The 23,758-nt window shown below is 34.7% G+C and overlaps 1 long non-coding RNA gene across 1 annotated transcript; it reads left to right on the forward strand.

The window, feature by feature from the left end:
* The first annotated feature begins 4,786 nt into the window (after window positions 1–4,786).
* Window positions 4,787–23,758, forward strand: LOC146895684 (uncharacterized). Its single transcript, XR_015735052.1, has 3 exons — window positions 4,787–4,893; window positions 11,036–11,143; window positions 23,374–23,758. It is a non-coding gene; the product is annotated as an uncharacterized LOC146895684 (long non-coding RNA).

The raw sequence follows: 23,758 nt of genomic DNA on the forward strand, positions 1-23,758 counted from the left end.
AATACTGGGTAAAGGAAGAAAAGCCTATATACTGAAATTTTAAAGAATTAAAGCAAATATTGAGGAAGCTACAAAGATCTGTAAGATTTTCATATAATAGTATAATTTAAATAAGTGTGATATTCCATACATTCAAACTGAAACTAGCAAAGTATCATTGTGACAACAAAAATCTATGTTGCTATTGTTCACCCATTTGCCACCTCTGTGCCCTGAATAACACGGACAATTAGAAAAGGATTCTGAAATCTCCTTAGGCTATAAAAACTTTGATGTCCTTTCTTCTTGTTTCTGTGGTGCATAAAAGCAAGAATGCCTTCCAGAATGAATATCAACTCAGTACAAATTTTAAGAGGGTATTAAACTAAAACACTACAAATCCTATGGTGAAGGGTAAAAAAAATAATGTAAAGTGATCTATAACTGGGAATAAATTGTAGAGAAAAGAGACTGATCATTAAAGCATGATGTTTCTCACTAAACTTATAGATTTATGCTATTTGGAAAAGTAGTTTTATACAGACCATTTAAAAAATCTAACTAAAACAAAACTTTCTAGAAGCTCTTCTTTTTATCTTAAAGTTAGCAAAGCTCCCTAATTACAGCTGGAGAATGGCTGGTAATGGATAATTTTGTACTAGAAGCACTTTGAATTTTCAGGGAGTAGGGAATAGACTGACTTATAGTAAGAGCCCTTTCTTTACTCTACTCTACCTGCTTCTAATGCTTCTTCCCTCTCCCTCTCCTTTTCTTCTCCCTCTCCCATAATTTCTCACTCTCCTTCTTCCTTTTTCTCCTTACCTCTTCATGTGCAGATGTTAAAATACATATTCTGCAAGCTTACTTTTTCTGGAAAACTGCCTTTCATTGTTTAATCTTGCTTATTAACAATGTTTTGTTTTCCTTATAAACACGGCTCTGTTTTTTGCTTTATGCTTGGGTGATCAGAATATCTACATGCCCGTGGTAGCTGACAAATCATTGCTATTGAGGTGCTGGAAATACTGGATATTGCATTTGTTCAAGCACCCATGCAAATCTTCTAACAGAAGCAAATACATGCATATTTCACATCAGAGGATTGGAATGCACTTTCCCCCCAAATACCTCTAGAGTTTGAAGTGGTTATGTATTTTATTGTTGTTACTTGTAAGCATGCCAAAATATAAGTGCAAGTTAATTTAAAATTCCGTTTTAAATGTGATTGTTTCTATGTCACATTTAATTTTAGATGAGTGAGTTTGCATTGGTTTTCACATTATTATCACATGGTTGGCAAGGGAGTTTCTCTCAGCAAGTACAAGTACAGTATTAAGCATCAAAAAGTCATTTATAAACTAAATATAAGCATTTATGATTACAATACCATATATCATTTATTGATAGTCTACCTCACTCCCCTTCTACTGATACAAATTAAATTACAAAACTAAGATTATCATTACAAATAGCAAATATTAACCAAGTACCCGCAATGTGAACATAACTGCATTTTATGCTTATTGAATGGTTCATTCTTGCCATTAACAATTTTTTATATTCTATAAGATGTAGCTCACTGGTATGAGACTTGCCAAACATATGTGAATTGTTGATTCAATAGTTTAGAGGGGGTGAAAAGTAAGGAGAGTCCAAGAGTGAGAGTGAGGATAGACACATTTCTATTAGCGATGGATAGACTAGCTCATTCTAAACAATAAAAGTTCTTAACAAACTTGTTCTGAGAAACAGCCGCCCTGGTGCCAATGCTTTCCTCTTTACCTTTCCTCTGACCACTTTTGCTTTCTAAATTAAACCATTCTTGTAGTAAGAGACCGTTCGTTTGTGCCCAGCTGCTCAGTCCTGAAACAATCCCACAGAAACCATATTATTTGCAATACTGTTTGGCCAATAGCTTAAGCATATTTCTGGTTAACTCATATCTTAAATTATCCCATCTCCATTATTCTGTGTATCGCCACAAGGCTGTGGCTCACCAGATAAAGTTCCGGCATCTATCTCTGGCAGGGTTACATGGCTTCTCCTCTCTCTGCTTTTTTCTTCCAGCATTCAGTTTAATTTTCCCCACATAGTTCTACTCTGTCCTTATTAACCAATGGTATTCATAGCACACAGAGGGGAATGCCACATCACATCCTGGCCTTTGCAGCCATTTCCCCTAATGGAACACACGGTGCAGAGTGATTTTCTCTCTGGTCATCTTCTTTTCACTGCTCTTCCCTCTTCCCACAGTTGTCACCTTCCTTGTATTGCCACTGCTACATAGCTGTCATGCTAAACCCATACCAATAGCTTTCTTTGTTTCTCTACCATTTATCTACTTATTAAACTCAAGGGTATCACAACTACCCATCTTTCCCACCTGTGTTCTCTTCGTTCCCTCCCTTATTTTCTTCTTATATCTTAATATTGGCTTCTGATATCTAATTTTTGCATGCTGAAATAACCTGTGTTGAGTAGTACTCAACATTTCCGAATATATTATAGTTGCTGTATTGCTGCAGTTTTCAGAGTAGAAGTATTAAAGTGAAATATATGAAAAATTGTGGATAATAAATTTTAATTCCTTAAAGAACCAATACAATTAAAGTTAATACTTCCCTGAGATACATTTTCTCATGTATCTCATGAAATGAAGAAGAGTAAATAAAAACAGCATTTGCAAGACCATGTGTTGAATTCAGAATAAAAAAAAAAGAATGCCCATGTTTGAATTTAGAGCTAAAGCAGCAGAACATTAATTTAGCACTAAAGCAGTAGCCACCTACAATTTACACGTTAATTTTCTGTTTCACCACCCACCCTACAAGTCTTGGTAGTGTAACTGTGTGGTGTCTTTCAAATGTTGTGATGTGAAGTTTAATGAACAGAGCTTCTGTCCTCACAAATAAAGTTATATATCATTGCTGTGGTTTCAAATTGGTTATTAAGAGTGAATATTTCCTAAATGGTAGCTTATCCCCTTCTTGTTAATTCATACTCACTTTTCTTTGTCCTTCTGCCTTAGGATAAGACAGTATGAATTCCTTCACCAAAACCCTTTAATCTGTTCTTGGATTTCTTAGACACCATAGCCATGAACCAAGTAATTCTTTGTTGCCTATAAGTAATCCATTTTAGGTATTCTGCCTTAGCAGAAGAAAAAAAAGGCCAATTTTTTTGTTTATTGGTACGGGAGAATTGTCCGTATTCTGTCAATCATGTTTTAAATAAACGCTGATTGGCCAGGCAGGAGGTGTAGGCGGGGAAACCAGACAGGAAGAGGAAATGATGCAAGGAGAGCAGGAGAATTCTAGGGAGGAGGAAGTTGATTCCTCCCACTCCTGCCCAGATCACCGAAGCAGCAGGATGTGAGCTGCCCCACTGAAAAAGGTACTGAGCCACATGACTAAAATAGATCAGAAAAATGGGTTAATCAAGATGTGAGAGTTAGCCAGTAAGAAGCCTGACCTAATGGGCCAATCAGCATTATAACTACAGAGATCTGTGTGTGATTTTTCTCTGGGACTAAACAACTGGGGTGTGGGTACTGGGCAAGACAGAAAAACACAAACAAGCAGGCCCGGCCTTCTCATGTTACAGAATGGAGCCCACCTGGATAACTGCATCCACAAAAAGCCTGGCAAAGCTTGGGAAAGACTAGAGTAAAGCATTTCAGTTTTCAGCTGAACCAGGAAAAAAGCTGCGCTGTTTTAAAATGCCAGCCATCAGGCCAGAAAAAACTCTGACTCTTTCAAGCAGGCAGTCCAGACTATGGAAACACTGCTGCAGCTTGCTTCTTGGCAAAGACCTTGAAATGCATTAAGAGCTTTTGACTGTTATTTTCTCCATATTCCTTAGCAAATTAAAGACCCATGTGGTCACAAAAAGAGAGATATACAGTAAATAGAGATTCAAAGAGTAAAAAAAAAACCTCTAAATGTTTTACATTGTGTTAAAAATATATACAGACTAAAGGTTAAAGTTCTCAGAGTTAAAAAAAAAAAAGAATGAGTAGCCTGGGAGGCAGAGACAGACAGATCTCTGGGAGTTCAAAGATAGCCTGGTCTACAGAGGGAGTTCCAGGACAAAAATATGCAGAGAACCTGTCTCAAAAAGCCAAAAGTTAAAAATAAAAATAAAAAAATAAAGGTTAAAATAAAGCCATGTAAAGATGGAAAATACACAGAGAATCTTGATATTGTATGCTATTATGCTCTCTTTAAATTGTTTAAATTCTGAGGAAGGAGCAACAGCTACTAAAAGATAGTTGCTTATAAATGCTGCAAAATTAACCCAAAATAAGTATTTTAAAAATACCTTGGCTTCAGAATTGAAGTCAAAAGGTATGTTACTTTGGAGAAGAGATTTTGCTTTTGTTTCCACAGAAAATGAAAGGCTCTGGATTTATTCAGAGTTAAGAAAAATCATCTTTGACCAAGGGAGACCACCTGAGCAATCTCTGGTAGGAACAGATGGCTCAGATGTCTGAATTCTTCATCCAGAACAGGTTCAAGACTGCTGCCTGAGGTGATCAAGACTCACAGAATACTTCAGTCAGGACTTGATCATAACTCTAAATTTTCTTTAGTTCCCCATAAGATTATCAGCGCCCCCAACCAGCTGAAAGTAGTCTGGAACACTACACCCACATTCCCAAAAATGGACTATGGATATTTTCCTTTGTTTTTTAAAAAAAGAGGGGGAAGTGGTACGGGAGAATTGTCCGTATTCTGTCAATCATGTTTTAAATAAACGCTGATTGGCCAGGCAGGAGGTGTAGGCGGGAAAACCAGACAGGAAGAGGAAATGATGCAAGGAGAGCAGGAGAATTCTAGGGAGGAGGAAGTTGATTCCTCCCACTCCTGCCCAGATCACCGAAGCAGCAGGATGTGAGCTGCCCCACTGAAAAAGGTACTGAGCCACATGACTAAAATAGATCAGAAAAATGGGTTAATCAAGATGTGAGAGTTAGCCAGTAAGAAGCCTGACCTAATGGACCAATCAGCATTATAACTTTTAGAGTCCTCTGTGTGATTGATTTTTCTCTGGGACGAAATAGCAGCTGGGGGACCGGGCGGGACAGAAAACCCCAACAAACAAACAGCCCCTCATGTTACAGTTTATTTTTGAAAGTAGAATGAGAAAGAACTAGATTGAACTGAAAAAAAAATGAAAAGCTAAATTTCAAATTGTATTAATTCCAAATGACCTGAGAACATCATTTTATTTCTTTCTGGAATGTGGATGCTTACAACAATTGGGAACAGAAGTATCATTTATTAGAAAAGAATATAGAGTATGGAGATAATTAAATACATAGAATCCTTGTTGGGGAAAGGAAAGTAGAACAGTTTTAACACTCTGTTGACCATTGTTTAACAAAAGGTACTTTCCATTAGTTTACTTCAAGTTAGTTTACATCTTCCATAAACTAAAACAGGCAGAAAGAGAGATGGTTTCATATTTGGAATGTAGCATCTGTTGTAGTATTCATGAAGTATTCTTTTGTAACAGAATTCTTTTACTTCCAGAAAAAAAAATCCTCACATATTAGAATTATTCAAAGATGCCTTAGTTAGTGAGAATCATGTGTGTTTTAAATAAGCCAAGAGATTGTATAAATCAATTTTATATAGATTGCCAAGGTCAGGGTGCAGCGGGGAGGGGAACAGAGACGAATGTAGAGCTCAATAAAAATCAATTTAGAAAAATATTAACAAGTTCATTGCTAAAATTACATTGCATTTTCATAACAAAATAGTGCTTCATTAAATAGGATTATTATAGTTGGGAGCTGTGGCACTTACATATAGAGAAAGCAATTTCTTTCAATAAGCCAATCCACTGGTGATTTAAAAAATGAATATTATCAAAGCATAACAATAAAGTCTTCTAGGGCCAAGTAGGAAACAAATAAGCCTGCAAATAGAATAGATAGAGAGATTCTGAATTACTGTGATATAAACCAATAATAGAATTTATATTTTATCTTGATGTTTGCCATCTGATGAGAAGACCTAATATATCCATAAATATGCATAAAATCCAAAATATTCATTTATATAAGAACTATAGTAGCCAATTCTTATGGCTTTTAAAATGTTAGATAAAAGACATTGAATTTCCAGAGCTTTTATATTGTCATACTAAAAAGCAATTACAAATGTCAAGTTTATTTTCTCAACTTTTTTGATTAAATTTGTAGTATTGAAATCATTTTAATCAGTTAACAGTTCTGCTCTTTGACATAAATAAAAGACAAGCGTTGTGAAATCAATCACATGCACACACACACGCACAATTCCTAAATACACAAATACAACCTGCTCAGTTCATATAGTTATCTGTGTGTGTATATAATCTCAGGGAAAAACCACATAGTATAGATAACCAATCGGGAGCTCTTCTGTGGAGCAGAAAATTTCTCCTACTCAGAGTTCTCTGGTTGTTGTTTAGTCACAATTCTTCGTCCAGCATTGAGTACTTATGCGCTTACCCCTTCAATTTTAACATGTCTATTGCCATTGTTCTGATTATGGTTGGGCAACTTTGTTGATGAGATTTCATGGGTGTAGCCACTTCGTCATTTCAAGGAGACGCAATCTCACATGTTTAGGAATACACTCTCACAGCTATCTTTCTACTCTTCAGGCTCTCATATTCTTTCTGTCCATACTTCCATAATAATCATTAAGTCTTAGCTGCAAGAGTTGGTTTGTAGATGTATCAGTGGGGACTGGGAAGCTCATGATCTTTTGTTCTCTTCATTTAGATCTATTGTAGTTTTCTTGCATTTATTTCTTGCATTTATCTGTGGATATAAATGTATTAGGCAGTGGGCTAGGGAATAAGTACAGAAGAAGGAGGGGGTGGGAAAATAGAGGCAAAGTTGTCTAAGAAGTTAAAAAGCATTCCATTACTATCTTTCTACAAAATCTACATATAAAAACATGTTTCTGTGCATTCATATACATATATAGTTCAACTGAAAATTTTCAATCTGGATTGAGAACGATTCTGCCAAGAGCCATAGATGATCTAACAAAATCCCCAAGACCAGGCACAAGAAACTCATGTTTCAGTCAGAGTTGCCCAAGATACTCCCAAGATATTACAAGCTATGGTTTCTGTAGGTAAGTACCTATTGAGGAAGATACCATGCAGTTTGGACACATAACTCAAGACTCAGACTATCATATATATATATATATATATATATATATATATATATATATATATATATGCTATTTGAATTAAAATTATGTGAACATATTGTACCCTTACTAAGTATGATAATCTTTGAATTAATTTGTGGTGTGGAAAATAACTATGCTTTTTAAGAATATAGATAGTTGTTTGAAAACACTTTCATCCACTTCAAAATGTGTGTATTTGTTTTACAGCTTGAATTTTAGGTGAGCTTTTTTTTAGTTTAACTGTGGTATGGAATAATTTGTTTACCATCCAAATGAAAAATGGTCTCTGGTAATTCACATTTTATTAATGTTTGATTTAATGTCTTACTTATCTAAGTAGCCTTGGTGACCATGGAGGACTGCATCGTCCTTCATGAAATGTGCTCTGTACCTTATGGGATGCATATGCTGCATTAGGACTGCACTTCATGTAATTATAGCAGGATATATTTCTTTAATTTACCAAGTTCCATAGAGGAATGAGACATAAGTAATTTAAGGCGATCATTGCACTCAATATTTGCAGTTATGACAACCTTAGATTTTCTCATCTCCAAAGAAAACAAAAAGACTGCTAAGAAAAGAGTCAGTAAAACCACTAATATGACAGTGTGATCTTTCATATGTGCGAAAAATACTTACCCTGTTCCAAACAAAGCATTACCAGCCACAAGCTATTCTAAATACACTTGGAAACAAGAGTAGTATGCTTTCAGTGTGTGCAGTTTTGTCTCAGTTGCTCTGGCATTGTTAAGGCAGTAATGTACGCTGGAACAAAACACTTGAGTTGAAGTTTAAGAGACTTTTGAGATTGCAAAGATTTTTTTTCTTTTCTTAAGTATTTAATTTAGATAAGAATTTGCAAAGCTGTGAATATATTTTCTGCTTCAAATGCATTATTCTTGGGTATAATTAGGAAACAGAGATAAATGTTAGAAATGCCACCTAGGCAAATGTCTCCCTTAACAGTTTTCTGTGAGCAACTTCCTTCTATTTGATAACACAGAATTGTCTGTTGTGTTTTATGGTTTCTTTGCTACCCATCTTAAGGTACATTTTCAGGGAAAAAAAGAATAAGTTTACTGCTAGGCAACAAATTACTGCAACAGCTTTGTGTTCTCCTCAAACAAACAAACAAAATAAAATAAACAAACAAAACCCACATAGAATTCCAGAATCTTGGCTCCTCAGAGAAAGCAAGTATGTGTCTTGATATCAGTCAAATCATATTAATGTTCTATTCGGAACTCTCCAGAATCTCCTATTTCAAACAAAGTAAAAAGCCGGAAAGCACACAAATGTTTTCAAAGGTCCTTATCCTTTAACTCTTCTCCATTCCAACAAAGGTCTTCACTGTCCTCTCTGCCACAGTCACATCCACCCTTCAGTCGTTCCTTGAAGCTTACTTCTACACTCTACATTCCAGCTTCTGTGGCAGCAAATTATCATGTATAAAACACAGAGGAAAACAACTCTGGCTTAGTTCGGTTTTGCTATTATAACAAAACATCTGAAATTGGATAATGCATAAATAACATAAATTTGGTTTCCACAGTTAAAATGAGTCAGGAGTAAAGATAAAAGAATTCACCATTTTAATGCCTGTAGAGCCAGCTCTTCCTGATTTTAAAATGCTATCATGATATTACATCCTCATATGGCAGAATGGTAGAAAAACGATATGTTAAGAAAGCACATTCAACCTCTTTTATTTTGTGTCGGTAGAGTGGCTCGGTTAGGAAATATTCTTAACAAGGGTATTTATCTAGTTATGAGTTCAGAGACCTTAGGACTTGTTCACTTCTCAAAGCCCATGTCTTGAAAAAAAAAAAAAAAACACCTACTACTTTGAGCATAGTGTTTAACCTGGAAATACTGTGTAAATACATCTGAACCATAGCATACTGTTTTTATGCTTACAGATTCTATGTCATGAATTTGGTAAGTAAGCACTGCAGGGATGGCTTGTCACTTCTTTGGAACCAATTTATAGATACACTGTTAGAGAACATGATGCTTGTGGTTTGGAATCATCCAACTGCTTGTCACTAACAGATTCTGAAATTGATCATGACAGAGAGCTTGGGGCACTGTTTTTCTCTGTGTGGCCTTCCAAATGTGCACCTAGCATATCAAATAGATCTGCCTTCTTACTGCGTGTTGACTGAACTGCAAGATTTAATATGTTAAGAAAGAAAGAGTGAGCCTTGTGTGTCTCATCAGTGTACATCAAACAAAAATGTTTCCCTTACATTCTTTTCATTGGCATCATTCTCATATTTGGACCAAGAAAAAGGGAGGGGAGATAAAAATGCTCTTATCAAAGTCTCACACTGCCTTGGTAACACTTACTTCCCTTATTAAAAAAATAGAAATATTGAACACACTTGACCACTCTTCAAATATTGTTTTTTTTTCTTGAGTTTCGTGATGACTCATGTCCTAGTGTTCTAGGTGTTCCCTCTCTGATGACACAGATATTCTTTAGTGACCGATTCTTTAGCGTCTCACTTCTCTTTTGAGTTTGAAATATTCTCAAGTCATTATTGTTGACATTCCAAGCTGAGAGTCTTGTTGTTGCTTTCCATTTTAAATATTACTTCTTTTCCAATGACTTCTAAAGCTATCTAGAGATCACTGTACACTAGCTCCATATGGTCGAAGACTTGTTTTGTAGTTTCAATTGGATATTTGATGCATTTCTAAAAGTTACTAAGCCAAAATTTAATTTTCTTCTTTCACAAGTGTTCTTGTATTTTTATTCTCTGCCTGTCCTTTTAGTGAGTAGTTTCACCTTCTACAGCTTAACTCAACTATATAGATTTTATCTCTATAATACACTGAGAATTTGTCCATTCTTTACGTGTTTTATTCTGGTAAAATTCTTTTACTTTCTTTATTTTTAAATAGATTTTACTGTAGCCATAGAATTTTCTCCACTCCCCTTTTCCTCCCTTTTTCTTTTACCTTCTCCTATGATCTCCACACCCCCAATTTACCAATTTACTCAGGAGATCTTGTCTTTTTCTATTTCCCATGTAGATTACATTATTCTGGCAATATTCTAAGGCATTTTAGTTTCCATATTAAACTATTTAACTAGTTTTCCAACATGTCTTATGTGGCAGAAAGGACGTACAGTCTACTACATATTGAAACACACCTTCCACCATACAGAAATGTTTTACCTACTCAGTTTGGCATAGTCTTTTAAAGTTCTTTGCATCAATGGAGAGAAGTGTGATAGTTTCTTACAAAGGGGTTATACTTCCCAGTAGACATTGCTAGTTTACAGACCAAGTAGTTGGAAGCCAGTTGCTTCCTTTGGTCTAAATTTACTACTCACTGTCTACCAGCAGATGATTAAGAAGTGCTACAGATGAATACATAAGTTCCCAAGTTACTGTTCTTGAAGTACCATGTAAGTAAATATTTATTCTGGGAAAAATAAACAGAAAAGCAACAAAACACACATCAGAGCATTATTTTTTTTAAATCATTCTGTGTCAAATAATTTAGCACTGTACATAGAGCTAGTTGGTCAGACAGTCTAGCCAAACATGGAAACTCCAAGAACAATGGGAGACTCTATCTCCAAATACAAGGTGGAGAGCAACTTAGAAAGACATGTGGCCCCTTCACACATGTACCCATGGAACCTCACCAAACACACCAGCATAAATATATTTTGTACATGTACAAGCACATACAAAAGTAGACAAATATTTTAAAAAGATAAGAAAAATTAAAAATAAACAAAAGGATGCTATCCTGCTTTTAGGAAATAGGAGTCACCAGGTTTGCAGTATACTTCGTTTTCCATCCTCCTTACCTTCACAAACTAATCTTTTTTTCAGAGTCTGCTACATAGAGCTGCTCGATACTTTCCACTACAGTTTGCAATAGCAAAATGAATCAACACTTTTTGCCCTTGGTTTCACAGCTGTGGATCACTTCTGTACCAGGTGAGTTTCTGGAACATGTGGATCAGCATCACTGGAAAATTTCTTAGAATTGCAAATTTGGGTCCCCACCCAAGAACCAGTGAAAACAGCTGTGTGTTTTTCTCTGTCCTTCATCCTAAAGTAACTTTCCAGGTTTGCTAACTTTTGATTGCCACCCCCCCCCGAGTTGATCAGTCTGCTTCCCACACCTTCGCTGCCTTCTGAGACTGTCACTGTCCTGCTCTGGGCCTGGGCCTGTTTTTATTTTCTTTATGTGAAAATCATGAATTCATTCTAGCTTCTGGAGTTCCCTCCTCCTCCAGAGTCAACTGTCTCTGATTCTTTCTGTATATTTCATTTACCCTTCAAAAGCCACTCTCTTGAAAAGATATCTCATCATTCATAGCCCGCTCATTGCCTGGGTCCTTTTTCTCTGTCACAATTTTTGCCTTCGCAGTTAATTATATTTTCTAACATTACCTTGAGAGCTCATTGGTTTATCAATTTTTCCATATTCCTCCTTTCTCCAAGGGGTGCCTGCAGCCCCTACCACAGTGGCATTCACGTGGGAGAGTGATTGCACTTGTACTTTAAAACTTTGGCGTTGACTGGACACTGAGACTCAATTACATGACTTTACATGCAAGTCCAGCATTTAGGTGCCTGGGTTAGAAAAACTGACATGAGAGATTAGAGGTAGAGGTTAGTCTGAACTACATAAATCCTGAACTGTTGGAGGCTATTGAGTAAGACTAGTTCATTTTAATCTTTTTAATATTTAACTTTCTATTGAATTTGTTATGAACCTTTTTGATCTCATAAATCTTCACAAATTGTCTCCTAGTCATATATTTGGAATTTAGGTGATCTTTCTTTGATTATAACCTTTCTTTGATTATATTCATGCTCAGATTTCCCTGCTAAAGACACAAATGCAGAAAATATTCTTCGGATATTCATTGTCATTAAAATATAGTAGTACACTGGAATAAATATCAAATACCAGTTAACTGGAAGTAAGATATTTTGAAGAGTTTATCTAAGTTAACATGGATAATTAATGCAAAATTTAATTAAAGAATATCACATAAGAGAATGAAGGGCAAGACTGAACTAAAAACATGTGTGTATATGTATAGTTACATAAGCCTATGTAATCTATTTGTATCTTTACAAAAAAATATAAGAAAAATATAGAAAATCACATGCTAAGATTCTTCAAAATTTGTGCATAATAAGGATATTTTCATTCTTCTATATTTGAAAGTTATAGTCAATCAGAAGCTGAATACTTCAAAATTTCTTGAAAGCAGACACATATACATTTGAAATAGAATGTATGTGCAGTAGTTTGCCCTTTGTTAGCAAGAAATTAAAAATAAGAGATCATAATGGGGATAAACAGGGATTATGTAGTGTTGTGCATCAACTATAATGATTATGGCCTAATTTAGAATTGCTGCCTTCCAGTTATGCTAAAATGTCCTCTGTTGAATACCAATTATTCACTGATTTCATGAGCGAAAATCAGCACATTCATTAATAACTTGAAGTCTAAAGTATTATAGTTTGTATGCACGAGTTCAATTTGCTGCTGAAGTGTTATATAACATTCTTGGCTAGTTTGCTATAATCATTTTAGTTGGATATTTCCCATTTACTCTATTCATTTTCCAATGGCAATTTTGCAAATGTCCTTGGAAATATATTAAAACATGAAGCAAGATTGTGTTAACAAAATACATTTCGCATTTTATATGCCTCACTTGAATGTCTGTCATATACATTTTGACAGTAGTTTTAAGTTAAAAATGAGACCACTATTTTTCTTTCAAAAATTTGAAGCTATAGCAATAAAAAAGAAAGATTACAAGTAATAATTTGGAATAGAAAGAAAGCATACCAAACCAAGGTCACTATAAACTATTTTAAGGATGCTTAATAAATACGGTTTGTTCATGAATAATACAAATTGAGAATATGATAATGCCATTGTTTTCTATATGCATGTACTTAAGTGTGATAAACAGAAACAAGAAAATTAAAACTTTATGAAACTGGTATTTGAACAAAAGAAAACATGACAGTGAATACTGTCTGTGCTCTTAGAATCGATAAATAAAGTCTTCCAACCACTGGAGGGTAACAAAAGAAGCAAGAGTGATAAGCAAGAATTTATCATGGCTCTGTGGTTGCTATTCAGTAACAAAGAACTATTGGGTTTTCCGTTCATGAATCTGTATTGCTTACAGAAGATACCTCCAGTTCATGGATATCCACTGTGAATTTTAGAAGTGAAAGTTGATAATGTGTTTCCTCCTATTGTGACTCATTTATGGAAGATTTTAACTGCTGCCCTACATAGCCAGTACACAGACTTTGCTGAATGGGAGTTTAGTACAAATTGTTGTCCTTCTATGTTCCCTATCTTTTTGTCTGCTGGATACTGATCTTCAGTATGCTTGGGACTCACACCTTTTTCTTTTTAACTCCTAACCAAGTCTTGTAAACTTCAATGTACTTCTTATGAAATTTGGATTTATTCTGTTTTAATCAAAAGAGTTGAGATCTGAATCAAGTTACTAAATTCATAATAAGTAAACATACACATAATATAATTTGGAAAAATATATTAGTATTTCATATTTTAAAATCCTGGCATTATCAGTATACTTTCTTTTCTGAATTTCTAAACTCTGGGTACTAAAACATGTAGCATGTCTTCTCTTTTTTTGTGTCAATAGGGCTCAATTGTGTTTTTGCTGTTATAGCCATTACATGTTGACTTTCACTGCCTCAGCATGGAAACTCATCACCACAAAGGAAGCACATCTTCTCTACTCTGATTTGCCATGAGTAACACCTGTGATACTGGGTGCAACGATGGTCAGTGCATCACACAGTGAATGGATCACTGTCAAGTGTGTTCTAGGCACAAAGCTGGGTTGTTTTTTCAAGAGAACCAAATATCCATTAACAGTAACTACCACAGAAGACAAAGCCTGCAGTAGAAGATGGCTGGCAAATGGAACTCATCTCTGAGCCCAAAAGGACTTGCTCAGAGTAGAAGCCATTAAGGCAAAGCCAAGAACAACTAATGTTATTCATCAGGTTACATTCTAGAAGGAATAAGAATAATTAATGCACATTGATAATTGCACTTGGGCTATGTTGTAAATTAAGATCATTTTAGTCTTTTGTAGAATAATGAAAAATGTATGCTGTTCCAAGCATACTAAAAATTTAATTCTTATAAGACTGCAAAAATTGTATTTACATTTTACAGTCAACCCTATCCATTAATGATTCAATTATCATTTTCAGGTTATGTACATTGGAAAAAGAACAAATAGGAATAATTAAACAGTTAGCAAGTCTCTGTTACAAATATCTATTCTATGACCCATGGCTTCCGTGGATTCATCTGAATGTCTGCATTTTAATATTTATACTGAACTCATTTGTCTTCTGATAATTTTGGTCAGTACAAATTTATCAAGCTGTAGAGCAAAAGTCAAGTCATCATCTACCACTTCTCACGATATTTGAAAGGTCCTTCAACCTTTTAATTACTTTATGTGTATGGTCCCTGGATACACAACAAGAAACAATAGTTTCTGGCTTCTTACTGTCACTGTATTAAGAAGGCTAACATAACAAACAGCATAAAATATCTCAGATTAACTCTAATCAAACAACTGGAAGACTTGTATGACAAGAACTTTAAATCTTTGAAGAAAGAAATTGAAGAAGACATCAGAAAGTCGAAAGATCTCCCAGGCTCTTGGGTAGGTAGGATTAACATAGTAAAAATGGCAATCTTACCAAAACACAATCTATAGATTCAATGCACTGTCCATCAAAATTCTTCACAGACCTCAAAAGAACGGTACTCAACTTTATATGGAAATCCAAAAAAAAAAAAAAAAAACCAAAAAGCAGGATAGCCAAAATAATCCAGTACAATAAAAGAACATCTGGAGGCATCACAATCTCTGACTTCAAACTCTACTACAGAGCTACAGTACTGAAAACAGCCTGGTATTGGCATAAGAACACACAGTAGGATCAATGGAACCAAATCAAAGACCCAACTATTAATCCAAACACTTTCAAACACCTGATTTTTGACACAGAATCAAAAGATATCAAATGGAAGAAAGAAAGCATAATTAACAAACGGTGCTGGCGTAACTGAATATCATCATGGACAAGAATAGAAATGGACCCATCTCTATCACCATGAACAAAACTCAAGTCCAAATGGATCAAAGACAACATAAAGCCAGCCACACTGAACCTTATAAAAGAGAAAGTGGAAAGTACACTTGAAAGCATTGGCACAGGAGACCACTTCCTAAATATAACCCTAGTAGCACAGACACTGAGAGCAACAATTAATAAATGGGACCTCCTGAAACTGAAAAGCTTCTGTAAAGCAAAGAACATGGTCAACAAGACAAAATGACACCCTACAGAATGGGAAAAGATCTTCACTAACCCCACATCAGAGGTATGATCTTCAAAATACACAAAGAACTCAAAAAATTGGTTATAAAAAGAACAAATAATCCACTAAAAAAAATGAAGTACAGATCTAAATAGAAAACTCTCAACAGAGGAATCTAAAATTGTTGAAAGACATCCTTAGTCATTAGAGAAATGCAAATCAAAGCTACTCTGAGATTCAATCTTCCACCTGTAAGAATGTCCAAGATCAAAAACACTGATGACAACTTATCCTGGAAAGGTTGTGGTGTAAAAGGAACACTCCTGCATTACTGGTGGTAATTCAAGCTGGTACAACTCCTTTGAATGTCAATGCAGTGATATCTGAGAAAATTAGGAAACAATCTTCCTCAAAACTTAGTAATACCACTTTTGGGTATATATCCAAAGGATGCTCAATCATGCCACAAAGACATGTGCTCAGCTATGTTCATAGCAGCATTGTTTGTCAGAGCCAGAACCTGGAAACATCTAAATGACCCTCGATCAAAGAATGGATAAGGAATATGTGGTACATTTGCACAATGGAGTACTACACAGCAGAAAAAAATGACATCTTGAATTTTTTAGGAAAATGAATGGAGATAGAAAACATCATTTTGAGTGGTAACCCAAACACAGAAAGAAAATATCACATGTACTCACTTATAAATGGTTTTTAAACATAAAGCAAAGAAAACCACCTTACAAATCACAATCTCAGAGAACTTAAACAACAATGAGGACATGAGGACACTAAGAGAGACATACATGGATACAATCTACATGGGAAGTAGAAAAAGATAAGATCTCCTGAGTAAATTGGGAGCATGGAAACTTTGGGGGGGGGGTTGAAGGTGAGGGAAGCAGAGAAAAATGAAGAGCTCCAAAAATCAATAAAAAAGATATACCATGCAGACACCATTGTTACTACATTATGCACATGCATTTTATTAATTCTTTACATGAAGGTGTGATTATTATTAGAAGCAAGCTTAAATAAACTCTCACATTAAACATTAAAAAAAGAAGACTAGCATAATGATGAACATGATATCTATCATCAACCTACAGCTTGGAAATAATTCTTTATTTCTAATGTCGTGGTGAAAACTTTAGAAAAGCCCCAGTTTCTCTAAAGGTTTAAGTTCCTATTCGTCAAAGGATAGAATATTCAAAGTCTACCTCATCTTGATCACAGGAACAGGTGACATTCAGCTGTATGTACTTGAACTGCCAAACATATCTTAATGATTTTTATGTTCTGTGAAAGAATAGTCACTACTGCGACCTCTATGGAAGAAAGATTAGGTGATAGAGATGAAACGTAAGCACCTATTTCCTCTAAAGGTAGCAATGGACAGAACTCCTTTATCCATGATCTTGCCACTTGCCCTAGTGTAGCAACAGGGGCCACAGGATAGTCCAAAGGAATGAGTTGGTAATGATTTGTTTATAGTACATTTCTGTTCAGTTTCTGTCTGTCTATCAAATTTTGATGAGTACAGAGTGGTTAACAATATAGGATTAATTTCAATAGAAACATGCTTTATATTTTCCCTTCTGTTCCCTTCTTCCCCTTTCCTTTAGTCTTAAATCAGTCTTCAATAATATAACTCAAAGGAGAATATTTGTCTTCTCTGCAGATTGAAATATATTTAAATTGCACAGGACTTCAAAAAGTGGGGTTTCATTCTAAGTTTCCTTTGTCATCCATAGTGGTCTTTTAACAAAATCAGTATTCCCCCGAAACCCCCTAAAGAAGGAAATAGTCAAAAGTGGACCACCAAGAACTGAGATAGCACTGTGACTGCTATGTACATAACGCTTGTCTCTTCACTTGGGTTTTGTACTAAAGGTACTGGAGTTTTGTGATTCAGTACTGATTCATTTAAGTATCACCTCCGAATTCACATACAAGTCACAGCAGAAGCCTGCCACACTAAACTGAATAAAATAACTGAAATCAATTATCGGTGCTTTTATAGCCTAATTCTGTTGCTACCTAAATGCAGATAAATAGAAAATCTAATTTTTATTATGCCTCACCTACAACTTTTAATAAATATTAATGCACATGACTGTGGCTGACCTCCCTCTAGACTTAAAATCAATAGTTGTTGATTAAGGTCTTTTGGGCAGCATTTCAAGCTGTAGACTCACTATTTATTCCCATTGCCTATTCTCTGAACCTTAAACAGGTTAACAGTGGGGCTATTAAGAAGAATAAAGCACTGGAATAAAACTGATAACCTAACCACAGTTAAGGGGTAGAGGCCTTTATATTTACATAGATTATATGCAATTTTTAATTAATCTTCATTGCTTTTGAATTCAATTTTTATAGTTTTTTAATGACTATTAAAGACACAACTGATAGCCTCTTTACTTCATGCAAATTAAGTGTAGCAATTATACATATATTTTATATATAACATTTAATTAATTTGTAAATGTGTATTTAATGATATAAACATGCTTTCATTATACAAATTATTATTGACAGTTTTTGTTGGTTATCATGAAATTTAAGTGCATTACAAATGAATCACAAATTTTAGTTATTAATAAAATGGAGGAAAAGTGGGAGTCCCTGATGGTGATCAAGGCTTTCTTATCTCAAGTATAAAAGAACAGATTAATGGTCACTATAGCCAACTCAAGCCTATGACTTTGAGGTCTTTTGTGTTGAAAAATTCTAAAAATAACTCTAGCAAACAGAAAGATGAGCTTAAAGACGTTTATTATAGAATTACATGTAAAATCTTCAGATGAGGATTGAAGACAGAGATCCTTTGGGTAGAGTGGGTCCCATAGGGGTGCCATTGAGATGCTAGTCTAGGGCTGTTTATAGGGCGTATGTTGGAAACTAGGGTAGGCATGCAGGGGATTTGATCAGTCCAATTGACCCACTGATGATCTGTCTAGGAATCTCTCTGTTTTGGTCACATTCTCACACATAACTTCCAATAACTATTACTTATGGCTATTGCATGGAAAGAAAGGGAAGTAGAAAAGAAAGAGGACTGAAATTAAAACCACTCCTGCTATTTTGGGACTCCAGACTGGACAAATCAAGGACATTTCTGCCTTTTGGATTAGAAAATTTTCCTTACCCTTAAACTGCTTGACTAATTTCATCATCTTTTACTGTTGTGAACGAGTTTATAATCCATATTTACTTTATTAATCATAATGCATTTTTTCCTGATGATATCTCATTAGGCACATTTACTCTTTAAACTATTGCTTGGTGGTTAGTATTCTATTGTACACTAGAGACTCGCTTCCTGCCACCATGTCTAAAGAACATCACAGAAGAGAGGGAATAAAAACTTGGGCAGGCTGGGGAACATTGTTGGTAAATAGAGACTTCTAGTAGTATCAGGCCTGTTGTACTCAGGAACTCACAAAAAATGTGGTTGCCTCTAGACAACCTAACCAAGAGTAAGGCAATCAAAGTTCCAGCATGAATGGGAAAGGGACGCTCTAGGCCTCCCCTCAAACTGCAGGGTACTGACAGCTTATAACTTCTAGGGAGAGGATAAACAGTTTGTCGCAGGGATGTGGCACCTTAGTTTTCCTAAGCTCCAATAGAACTCCATGCGCTCGGACAGAACTAACTATACTCAACAGATTCTAAAGAATATGTAATTGGGAGGCAGTTGTATGGGAATCTGGGAGAATTTGAAGGCAGGAAATAGGTAAATATGACCAAAGTTCCTTGCATACAAGCACGAGATTCTCAAAGAATAGATGCATGAAATAAAAATTTAAGTGCATAGCACAATATTACTTATGTCATAGAGATTATGACATCAAATAATTTTACGACAGCTATGCAGTTGTGTTGAAGTAATGAAGAATGAAAGCATATGACTAACAAGAACAGAGGACATAAAATTGGGAAATGCCATCAATATAAAAAATTACAAGGTAAAAGTTGGAGATTGCATAAACCTGGCATCAGTTGTGATCATCTGAAGGTTTATGTATCTGTCAGCGGGACCAAACAGAACTACTTTAAGTTAGTGAGACTTCCCTCATCCCCTATATAGCGAAGCAAATTCAAGCTCAGGGTTGATGTGCAGATCCAGATCAAGCAACTGAGGATAAAGCAGGATTTAGTAAATAAGACTCCAAAGGAGGAGAAGAAGAAAAAATAAAAAACTAAAACAACAAAGAGCAAACCTTGGAAATTCAGAAGTCTACAGAAATATCCTTTTACCCTTTCATGAGAAAAGGACAGAGGATATTGTTGAATATTAAAACCACTTGCACCAGGTTTGTATTCACATATCATTAATCATTTCTTCACCATAGTACAGTTGCTGTGTTTCTTCTATTATTTAAGCTAGTAAACATTTCAATTTTATGAACACCGCTTAACTGTATAACTGAGTTTTAAGCACCTACTTTGTAAATACCTAAATTTTTAGGCCGGTAGTACATGGATCGTTTTCACAATTCTTAACTGTTCCCTTTACCAAAGAAGTGGGTATCCATACAAAATTCAGGGAAATAAAAACTTGACAACCATAGGCAATGAGCCTTTAGCCAGAAAAGAGAAGCATAAACTCTTAAGATTGTCAGTAATCAGTATTGAGACTGAGAGGATAACTTAGTCAGCTTACCACCCAAGGATGAGGAGCATGGTTCCTTCCCCACACAGAAAAGAAAAGAACAGAAGCTCAGTGTGATGGCATGCATTTGCAATCCTAATGCTGGGTACCAGGAAATGGGAAGGTCCTAGACCAGTCGGCTCAGTCTAAAGAGTAAGCCTCAAGTTCCAATATGAGACTATCTAAAAAAAATCACAGAACTCCAACCCCTAAACACATTCATACAGTTGTATACACACAGCCATGAACTCACGCACATGCATGTCCACCAAACACACATTTTAATAGTACATTATGATTCTACCAACCTTAGAGATTATCATGACATTATGTGTGAATATATCATACATTCAAGTGCTTCAATTTGTTTCACCAAGCTCAAGGATAAGAGATAAATAGTGGTCTGGAGAGAAGGCTCAGCAGCTACGAACACTTACAGAGGACCCTGGTACAATTCCTAGAACCCACATGGTGGGTCACAGCTGTCTAACTCCAGTTATCAGGCATACAACTGATATATAAACATGATGCAAGAAAAACATAAAATATTTTTTAAAATGCATAATTTATATGTATCTTTACTAAATAGAAAAAAAATATTCATATCATAATCCGATGACCAATGTCTTAACCTAAATTGAATCTTATTTTAACTTGTCAAGTTTGGAAACCCACTACTGAACTTAGTAGTTGAGCATTCCTCTTGAATGCCTTCCAGTATTATAAAACTTTTATTCTTTCTTTCCTTTAGTTTTAATATCTGGGGTCTGGGGTCTGTGTCAATGTACCACAGACCACAGAAGTTTTAAAGTTCTGCAGAATTTGTAATATTCCAAAATTGTAAAAAAATTCAACTAAGTATTTTCTTGGCTAAGGATGTATACTCTTAGAAACTCCATAAAAATATAAAGCCATAATCCATCCTTCAGGTAAAAAACTGATTATAGAATAGTTTTGTACTTAATACAGAATTAGAAATATTTCTGATAACCATGCTGAAGCTTGGAATAAAAACAGGCACCTATGAATTACAAAGCTTTGTTGCAATGAAGAGATTCCTGCTGACATAAAATTGCCTATGTAGTTTACAAAAGAAGGGCCTTTTATTTTGTAATTGGTGGTTAGAAAATAATTTAATATATTTAAAATGTTCACTAAAATTATATAATAGGAGTCGACTATCACATCTGTATGTGTGGGTGTTGTTTTCAATATATACATATTTTAATACGTAGAAGTCTAATTTTAGCCAATTGCATACCCTGACGAGAAGTAACAGAACCTAATAAAACCCTGTTTTACTTGTAACTTTCCTTTTTATGCCTGATATTTTCCTTTTGATCACCTCCACCCTTTATTATTGACTCAACACTAAATTTTGTTTTGTTTTGTTTTTTTAAACTGTCTTGTTACTGACCACCTACATTTTACTTCTTTTATTTCTTATTATTCTCATGGAGACACTACAACAGGTTTTAAGTTTTCCACACCCTATCTTATTACAAACACAATGAATACAGATAAGCAAACACAACTCCATTATTTTGTATAGGCCTTAGTTATTACAAAGCAATAAACACTGGAAATAATTTACAATGAGGAATTTATTCTTGATGCAATGTAAATAGTGTTTTATCATTTTAAAGCAGATTGAAGATAATTATCAAATGCCAATATTAGTATATCTAATGACTGACTAACATTAATTGAATATTCTGTAAAGACACAAACTTAGATACAGTACAAAAAATGACTCTTGAGTGATAAGCAATCAAGCCCCAACAGCTTATATTCATCATGAACTGTTTATTTCACCTTCATAACAACACTACACAGCCCCTTTGATGTTTGTCTTTAGATACAAAACCATAAGCTCAAATTCTTCAATTATTTGTCCATAATGAAATAGTCAAACTTGTGAAGTAGACACACCAATCCAGGTAACCCTTTTGTGGAGCATAATATGACATTTAGCACACACACACACACACACACATGCAGACATATGTGAATAGAGCTGGAAAATAAGTTTAGCAATATACCAATGTTCTTAGGGTGCAGAATTTGGTTGATGAATATAAAGATAAACATGTAATTTAAGGTATAAAGAAAAGATGCCTATTGTGGTTTTTATTGTTATTCCTGGAGAAGAATCAAAGTCACTCTTTGATGTCCTTCTAAAATTGGTGTTCTTTTCTCCATTGTCTTTCATTTCATCCACTTTCCTGCATCATCCCTTCCTTAACTTTCCTGTACATTGGTAGTTTCCAAAACTTTATGGCATATGTATTTCAGAGTGTCTTATTTCTATGTAGTATTGTCTACTACAATTCACCTGCAAAATATTTCCAGTATATCAATGTCAAAATGCTCAGACCTAAACGTCCTATATTTCTTAGCCCTTCTTAATACTTCTCTACCGCGGAAACAACTCTTGTCCTTTGGCCTCTCAGTGTTCCAGACAATACCAGCATCTATAGCCACATGATTTCTTTCAGTCTCCAGTCAAAAACAAAATAGTAGCGTCTCTGCTGGTTAGGTGCCGAGTTTACCCTACACCACTTCACATTTGCCGAATATGTGGCAAACTGTTATTGCCTTACACATTCAGAAAGTAAAATACTACAAAGAACATTGTGAATAGATGTAAAAAATGCAGTAATATTTTTATCACAACTTCTCTACCCTGTCTCATGGTCTTTCTTCCCTCACTTCTTTATGAGATTTGGATTACCCTGAATATTGTTGGAATACTTAATTTGATTCAAATTTAAGACCTCATTTCTATACCTATATATCTCTTATATATGGATTTTATGTAATTTTGGCTGAGTCTTTGGAATTTTGGTTTCCTTTCTTAACTTTCATAAAAACAGTATACTATTTATTAATATTGGTATTATTTGTTACTAATCGGTTCCAATTGGGTCCCAATACATTATTTGCAAAAGTATCTTATTAACCTTAGAAACAAAGTATATTAAACAATTTCATTTTCCATTTTTGCCTTTGACTTCCCCACAAATCTTCTAATATAACCTATACAGATCTGGGATTGCTTTCTTTTGTATTTTACTAGTTCAGTAACTTCTATATTAGATGTTAACTTATGTTAATGCACCAAATTCTTTTTGGTTTCAGATAATCAGACCAGAAGATTTATTGCCTCCGGAAGTAATAGAACTCCTACTTCATCCTTCATTCTTAAGCCTTCACTTAGAAGATTCCTAGGAATTTTTTTAGGATATTTTTTGGTTATTACTATTCAATCTACTCTAATTTAAAAAATGTTCACAAGCTTCATGGAAATAATTTTAAATATTAGTTCTTTATTATGTTTCACTTTAAAAATATTTAATGTAATGTGGCCATGCGTTATCACCAAGATGATGTTTGCCTTGTATTTAATACTACTCACTTGTGCGTAATACTATTCATAACAGAAAACAAAATTTATGGAATAAGAAAATGAAAACTATTCTCCCAAGAAAAGCAGCAATATTAAAAGTACTTGTTAGCAATTCTA

Source organism: Myodes glareolus, chromosome 2 (genome assembly GCF_982192425.1).
Source record: "Myodes glareolus chromosome 2, mMyoGla1.1, whole genome shotgun sequence".
Classification (NCBI taxonomy): domain Eukaryota; kingdom Metazoa; phylum Chordata; class Mammalia; order Rodentia; family Cricetidae; genus Myodes; species Myodes glareolus.